Source organism: Rhamphochromis sp. 'chilingali', assembly GCF_963969265.1.
Source record: "Rhamphochromis sp. 'chilingali' genome assembly, chromosome: 12".
In the NCBI taxonomy this organism is placed as follows: Eukaryota; Metazoa; Chordata; class Actinopteri; order Cichliformes; family Cichlidae; genus Rhamphochromis; species Rhamphochromis sp. 'chilingali'.
The window spans coordinates 8,456,738-8,465,142 of NC_137939.1; the positions used below are offsets into that span (position 1 = coordinate 8,456,738).

The 8,405-nt window shown below is 39.8% G+C and overlaps 1 protein-coding gene across 1 annotated transcript in view; it reads right to left on the reverse strand.

Annotated features, from left to right (window-relative positions):
• sema3b (sema domain, immunoglobulin domain (Ig), short basic domain, secreted, (semaphorin) 3B) overlaps positions 1-2,615 on the reverse strand; it is a 93,638-nt gene extending 91,023 nt beyond the window's left edge. The window contains exon 1 of the mRNA XM_080898118.1: positions 2,221-2,615. The gene's annotated coding sequence lies outside the window, so the exon portion shown is untranslated. The remainder of the gene's footprint in view (positions 1-2,220) is intronic.
• Between the last annotated feature and the right edge of the window lie 5,790 nt (positions 2,616-8,405).

Here is an 8,405-nt window from a genome sequence, read left to right on the forward strand (position 1 = left end):
AAGACCGTTTTTGACTCTCAGTGATGCCACAGTGTTTGTTTGATTTTGGAAAGTGAAGGAGCGTTTGGACCCGGAAATGGCTAATGATGTCAAAATTAAGAAGCAGATAGAAACACCATGCATTTACATTCCCTAGTTCACTAAACAACCAGATAAGCCCAGACACATGCGAGAGCAGGAGCAACATGTTAGCCACCGATGAGGATTTAGCATCTATAGTGAAAAGTAAGCTAGTTAAACAACCTGCAATAAAGCACCGTACTTTGAAAAATCTGAAATAAATCTGAAAAAGGCTGTTATCACTAAAAACAGAAACAAGCATATTTCAACACTTAGGGTAAAAAAAAACAAAAAATAGATGAGTGCAGTCAAGCTACGAAGAACGAGTTGCTAGCAGCTGCCAATATGTGTCGTAAGACAGAAAGAGCAATCAGTGGATGGAAATTACAGCACTGTAATACTATTGCTGGCACCTTGTTTCCGTAGATTAACACTTTGTAAAGAAGGATGAAAAAAAACCTCATTTATTTACCCTCATAAATGCAGTTATTGTCATTACAGCAAAATGTCTTGAAATATTGTGACATAATATCGAAAGTATACCAACAGTGCGTGGTCATAATGGGACTTCCACAGAGCGACCTGAACACAGCACCACAGTCCTTGAAGTGGTCAAAAGGTGCAGAAAGATTGTTTTTCTTTTTAATTGGTGAAACTTTTGAATCGCACTTCTTCAGACTTGATGATCAAAATGTAACATTTAAGTAGGTTTAAGGAATGGATGTTTAGAACAGAGATAACAAGTTATGTGTCTTACGTGCACGTTGGTTTTCTCACATCAAACATTTTAGCTAGAGTTACAATTAAGCTGAGTTTTTTTTTAATTCCCATTTTCTCTTATCAGCCCGTCTTCTCCCACCATGTGTCCTAAGAATAGCCTCTCTGTCCTCATCTCCCCCTGTCATTTCAAATTGTTGCAACTTTCTTTTGTTCTCTTTAACTTCTCGCCTTGCTTTCTCGCTTGCACCTTTAAAAAAAAAAGAAGGTGCAAGCGTGCCTTTCCTTCCCTGCTGGTTTCATTCTTTCTTTGATTACCCTGCATGGCAAGTTTTTTTTTTTTCCTTCTTTTATTTTCTTTGATCTTTACCTGCTAATCTCTTCCAGAGGGGATATGCTGGCTGTTTTTTCACAGTTTGAGATCTGGATTTTGGATTAAATTCTCCTAGCCTAGTGTGATTCAGCAGGTAGGGAGAGCATCAACATTGGCCAGCGCCTGCTCTTCATGCCGTGTGGCTGAAATTTGAAACACGGGCTGAGCATTCGTCCAAAAGCTGTAATAAAAGCAGATGGAATTGGTTATGTCTGAGTAATTATTGCCTGTGGTGGTTTAAAGTCCAGCTGGAGAAATCACGCAGTAATGTGAAGTTCTTAGAGAAAGATACAATAATTTGCTAAGTAATTTACTATTTTTGTACTTCAGGTTAACACATAAAAGCAAATAATTAAAGCATCAAGGCAATACAAGTGATGATTTTCCTCATTTATATAACTCAAACATATAAATATCAAAGGTCAGAGGTCAAATGATCTGTTTTTAGCCAAATCTCCATCTGAACATTTTCCTGATCATAGCTTCAGTGCAGCGTGCTTGTGCCTCCAGTGTTTTAGGTTCTGTATTTGATCTGCTGCTTTGCTCCACCTGTTCTTCTTGATCTCAGCTGTTAACTTCAAAACTTGTCTGTTCTTTTACAGTCTGGTTTTTCCCAGTGGGGCTGTTCTTTGGATGCTTGTGTTTGGTTTAATTCTGTTCAGTTTTGTTAGTCTTATTTACTGAAAATATTCTGTGGTAAAACAAAGGTTGCTCTTTATGATCTTGGATTGTTTCCTCAGCATAGACAGCCTATAAATTACGAAATGCTTACAGCTCCTTGCCAAGGACAAATCATTTGGATCTTCTTTTTTGGTAAATGGTAAATGGACTGGTTCTTATAGAGCTCCTTTCTATTCTTACTGAGCCCTCACGCACTTTTGGCCACCTGCACTGTGTTACCTGAAAAACCGAACATTAAAAAGTACTACAATGCAAAGCAAAATAAATATCAATTTAACTTTGAAGGTCCTCATCTATGCGTGCTTTGCCAGCTTGTTCCATACTGTTAGCTGCTATGTTTAGCTGATCCTGTTCTGGGGAAATTTCACAGTCAGCAACCTTTCACTAACCTTTCTCCTCCCTGTTTCATCCGACCGGCTCTTTTCCTGGTATCTTCCCATCAGGGAAGCCACTTTGTCTTTGCCAGTATTTTCCGTGATGTGAGCAGTGCTGCTCTCCTCTGGAAACTACTCACTCAGCATCCTCTGCCTCACCCTTCTTTCACCCCGTCTCACCGAGCGGTGGAAACGAAATAATTAAAGCAACTGTAGTTGGGGATATTTTTGGCATTTTGGTCTTTTTGGTCAATTTTAACTGCGTGTGGAATATCTCAAATTTAGCGTGACAACAGTGTAAATTACTATAAATGTTGGGTCTGTGTTTCCACAAGCCCCGCTAGTTTAGAGACTTATTCATCATGAAGAAAACAAGTCATAACAGAACATCTTCAACCCGCTAGCGAGGAAAGTCTTTGGTCAAGAACCAGCTCTTGGAGCTCACGCTCCTAACCTGTTTCCAGCCCAAAGTCCTTCAAAGAGCAGCTCGCTGGCAGCTATTTATTGACAACTGTTACAATACACAATACAACACAAGCACCTCCCACCGTAAAACCCCCAATGGTTCTAAGACAAGGCACTATGTGTGTGTATGTGTAAGCATCTGTATGCATGTGCAAGAACGTGTGTGTGTGTGTGTGTGTGTGTGTGTGTGTGTGTGTGTGTGTGTGTGTGTGTGTGTGTGTGTGTGTGTGTGTGTGTGTGTGTGTGTGTTTGAGTGAGTGTGTGAGAATGTGTGTCTCTGTGTGCGTGACTTCCAACTGTTTCTAACAACATCCTTAGTCATAGAATGGTAATCTCCCCCACACCCAATATATGGTTCAATTTCTGTATTGGTTCACCAATACAGAAATTGCACAACTGCACAACACAGTGAAGCCATACAAAGGGCAGGAAGCTTACCAAACATCAAACAGAATCTTCACAAGGGATGTGTCTACAATAATCCTCCCCCAGCACAGAGTGGCTGGAGAGGTGGTCAGAGACGAAGGAATGTCTTGATCCTATAGATTGAACTAAGAGGTTACAAATTTAAGAAGCACAATGACAACATTCAACAATTAGACTTAACAATAAACTACAAGTTTGCGGATGTTACAGCTCAGAGCTAATGAGGATTACAAGAGACAGTTTAATGTGTGAAAGCCTCTAACAGGGGTAGGCAACTCCAGGCCTCGAGTGCCGGTGTCCTGGAGGTTTTAGATGTGTCCATGATCCATCACAGCTGATTTAAAGGGCTAAATGACTCCTCAACATTTCTTGAAGTTCTCCAGAGGCCTGGTAATGAACTAATCATTTGATTCAGGTGTGTTAATCCAGGGTGCGATCTAAAACCTGCAGGACACCAGCACTCGAGGCCTGGAGTTGCCTACCCCTGGCCTATAACGAAGTAGTTCTCTTGTGGAACTTTAGATGAATCATTCATGGATTACTGGGTGTAACATACTATAAATCTCCACTTATAAGGAAATCATCCAACTGTAACTACCTGTCTCCAACTGACAAATGCGCAGTAAATGTACATGACATTGTAAGATGACCTTAACCCTCACCCTAATCTGTTGTAGTACAGTGGTATTTCACACTCCAGTAACTGGAGAACCAGAACTTGTCCAGTCAGCAGCTTCAACAAAACCTGTTTTTTTAAAAGAATATATGAATGTTTCCCTACTTCCTCCTGAAAGTGTGTGTAATCATACGTACATTTGTGCACGTATACACGAAAGTCTGTGTCCTGTGTCCCCTCCATCACTTACAGATTCTCTTCTCCAGTGAGCTGAGCCCAGCCCAGCCCTACCAGGGAGTTCACCCCCCACCCCTCACTCTTTCCTGTGCAAAGTGTCTCTCTGTTCTGCATATTTAACTTTGCAGATGTTTTGGCCGAAGTCGGGTATTCCATCATTATGCTTTTCTTGGATCTTTATTTTCAACCTGTTAAGCTCGTTCCTTGTTTTTTTTTTTTCTTCTGTCATTTTTTCCATTTCTTTCTCCTCTTTTCTTCCATCAGGCTAAAGCTACACTGAACATAGTGAGAGCTTCGGGTGCCACTTGCCACACTTGGCCTCAAACTGCTGTTTTGGCTCACAAATCAAAGTGATTGGTTTAAAAGTTGCGTCCTCGTGTTGTTTTAAACATGACAGATCGTGAGTGATTTATAATAGCCACATGCTTTTGCCTGTGTCTGACACCCTGTGATTCTGCCATCAAATCCTGTTTTTTCTTTTGTAGCACAGCATAACACGAACAAAGTACCGTGGTGAAGAAACTGTAATGACAATTTCCCGAGAATACCATGAAGGGTTCACAATTTATCCCAAAGTATGAATCAGCCTTTCCTGTCCTTTATTTTTTTCGTCTGTCTGGTTTCTTTTGCTCTCTCCTTCTTTGGTCAACCTTCCAGAGTTCATGTTTTTCTGTTTATTTTTCTCGCTTTAACTCGATGCATCACTGTTATCATTCTTAACCTGTTAAAACAGCGATAGACAAATACAGACATGACCTCAGTCTTCTTTCTCTTCTCTCTTCTCTGTTTGTTCCTTTTTCCAACATCCTGGTTCCCATTAATCTGACTTAACTTTATGATAACACTTTTTCCCCCCAACCTATCACTTAAAATTAACACATATGCCATCCTTGGTTCTTACAGGGTGTCGGTTTGAGTGTTGCCAGTTGTTTGATGGTGTTTTTTTAATTTGCTCTCACCTTATAAACGTTGTTTCCAAATCCTTATAATTTTCAAGCACGTCTCTGTTAAACCTGCATTTACTGGCATAGCACATCCACCACCCCCCATGACTAAAGCGTGCCTGTTCCACCCATTAACAACAATGGTAATATTTCCCCTTTCTGTGAATTTCCCCAAATTCTTTTTCTTCCATTTCTGTCATATTTTCCTTTGTTCACCCCAGATACATCTATTTGAGTTTGACCAGTGACCATGTGTTGACTATTACAGGAGTGAGTCATGTCCATTTGGTTCCATAGTAAAAAACTCATTTTTAAATGGGTGAATTATGAGTCCTAAAGTTACAGGGATATAGTCAGTTTAAACTTCGGGGCTCTCTGGAGTATGAAAAATTCAGTGCTGAAATCAGGCCCTTGGATGGATGGATGGATGGATGGATGGATGAATGGACTAAAAGACATAAAATGTAACTGAAACTATGAGATTTAAAAAGGAAAAACAAACAGACTCATGAAAAACCCCAATATTAGATGCTATTCACTTGTGACACGCTTGGTTTTGACTATATCACAGCAGTTTGTGATGCACTTGTGACCCGTTGATTTGCATTACTTGATAGCATTTTCTCGTGGATTTTTTGTGTTCTTCAAATTTCCCAAATGCAATTTTTCACCAGGCCGCTCCTACATGTTCTTATCAAACGGCATGAAAAAGTCTGCATTTGGAGGCGTGGTGGGGCAGTAAGTCCTGTTAACTTTTATGCCTTCGAGTTAGCCTATTAAGCCCCAACGCCTAACCGATCTCCTGCCTTTTGCCCCCGTATCTGTGGGCATTGGGGCTTAAGAGGTTGAATTGAATTAATTTGTGTTCAGTTTTAACAATGAACAGATAATGAGGAAGACAACAACGGCCAGTGCCCAACACCTGCTTCAGGCTCAGCAAGGAGGGAAGACAGAACTCTGGGTTTGTTAAACCAAAACATCTGTTTCAGTTAACTCTCCAATAAAGAGTTTTTCTCACCTCAGGGTTAACAAACTTAGAGGTTTGACTAAACACCACACCTCTTGTTAAAAAGCGTGCTACAGTGTGGATGTAATAATAAGCATGAGGCTTTAAAAAGCACATGCTTGCTGCCTGATTTGAAAGCTTGCCTGAGTGCGCACACACATGCAGACACACTCATGTATGTGATAACTGAATATTTTATGCCGAGAGAATTCTTTCCTGCAAAAATCCACGTGTGCATTTACAACTGAACAACGACCCCTGACATTCAACAAACAATCTTACAAATAAATAATTCCATCTCGACTTCAGAGAGAGTGAGCATGTGTGTGTGTGTATGTGTGTGTGTGTATGTGTGTGTGTGTTGGCTCTGCAGCAATTTTAATCCTGTTTCCTTTCCCTTCGATAAGGGTGACTTCCTTGCTGTATTGCCCTCAGCCCAGTTTCACATTTTCCCCGTTTTCAGCTCTGAAATCACTTGTTCATTGCACCTCTAACCCCACTCTTACTTCCACGAGCCCCATTTGACTCTTTCAGCTGTACAGGTTTGAAAAACTTCTTTTTACTTCTACTTTCCATTCCATCATTCAGCCTGTAACCTGCTACCCTTTCAATGATGTATACTCCTGTATCTCTACCACTTCCACATTCAAGGCCAAGGCTATATTTGTGCTGCATGTAGAGCAGACATAAATTAATTATTAAATCACATTAATACACGGGAATGGTGGATACATGTTTGACTGCCCACGTCTCATTTGATAAATTCATCTTTTTTAAGGCTCTCTTTTCCGTGAGGCTTTAAAGTTGGACTGCCACTCACTTTGCAACTACATGATTAGCAATGACTAGCAGAAGAGGAAACCTCGAGTAAACTCTGACTGGAAATCAGAAACAAAAAGAAGGCGCTGGTTTGCTTTAAGTTTTTTGTAACGGTGTAGTGGAGACAACCTCCGTCTGCCTCTGTTGCTACAAAACGTTTCACATAATTGACCTTGAATAGAGACACTGCTGCAGTGAGAGCGCTAACACAGACATATATATAAGCAGGTGTCCACAATGCATGCGTGCTCAGTAATGTTCATTCAGTGTTAACTGCCCATCGCAAAGAGAATGAATGACCTGTGCAGGTGTAGATATTCAGACCACACACGATGTATTTGGGACGATGAAGTACTAAATTGTGTGTTTTCTTAAAATAGAAGACTAGAAGAGGATTTACTGCAACATTAATGTCAATAATCAAAGGACTCAATGTGTAGTTTTCAGATGTAATTATTTTTTTAACCATTAGCACACAAAACAGGTCACAGTGACCTGCTAGAAAGAAATATTTTAGATGGAAAGTTACATATTACAGAGAGAAGGAAACAAAGTCAGCACTTAAAGTAGGCTGAACAACACGAAGAAAACTTTACGTTTAGATCCAAATGTAAAGTCCGAAAGTCTAGTTCATAACAAAGGATTAAATGTGATTAATCAGATCCGAATTCTTACAGGCAACAGGCAAAACTGTTGCAGGCACAGAGCTAAATACATAGATACCAAGAACGAGACTAAGGGGAAGGACAGCACCATCTATGCACGCAAGTAATCGGGAATTGGGAACAGAAGGGAAATGACACAGCTAAACTGAATCAAGACAATCACAGGGGAGGAAGTACAACTCAGAACAAGACACTCTTGTGTCAAACTATCAAAGTTAAATCTTAAATAACCCAGAAGATAACCTGTAAACACAGAGACAAGGAACTCACAGTAAAACATAATACCGAGGAATATGTGGGAGGCAGGAAACATAATTAAATAAAGGAAAAAAACTGTGAAGTATTACCAGAACCAAAATAAAACCAACAAAAGAATCAAACCCTCAAATCTCATAAGAGTGTGAACTATAAATATTAGAATAAAGACAAACAGCAAGCCAGACTCAGATATTTTAGCTGAGGACACAAACTGAAAAAAAGACCAATCCCATCACATGTGCATAATGCTCATACAGGAGGAGGAGGTCCACCAAAATCTCCCTGAACCTGTCTAGTACAAGCTCAAGCACCAATGGCAGCAGCGGTAATCATATCTATAGTAATACAGATTAATCAATTACATTAAAGTGTAATGTTTTAATATAGTAATCTAGCAACTGGTGTCAATACAATTAGCCATTGTGTATCAAAATATACAAAAATGCTGCGTTTGTGTTATTTGAATTCATTTATTTGTTTTTAAATTTTCCCTTGTATTCAGTATGACGCTCCGGTTGAGACTTACTGGTTAAAAACGGTGAGTATTAACTGCTGTAGGGAAATCAGACAAAAGAGAAAATACTCTGAGTAATTTTCTATTCAAGGCTGTATTGTTAAATCTCCTTCATCCAGACAAGCTGCACTGTATTTGTTTCAGCAGTTTCTTTGTTAGAGAAGAAAGAAAGAAGTCAATGAAGGTTTTTATTTAGAGTGAAGCCAAGCAGGCACTTGTGACCTAATGTGCCCTCCACTGTAGGCTAAAT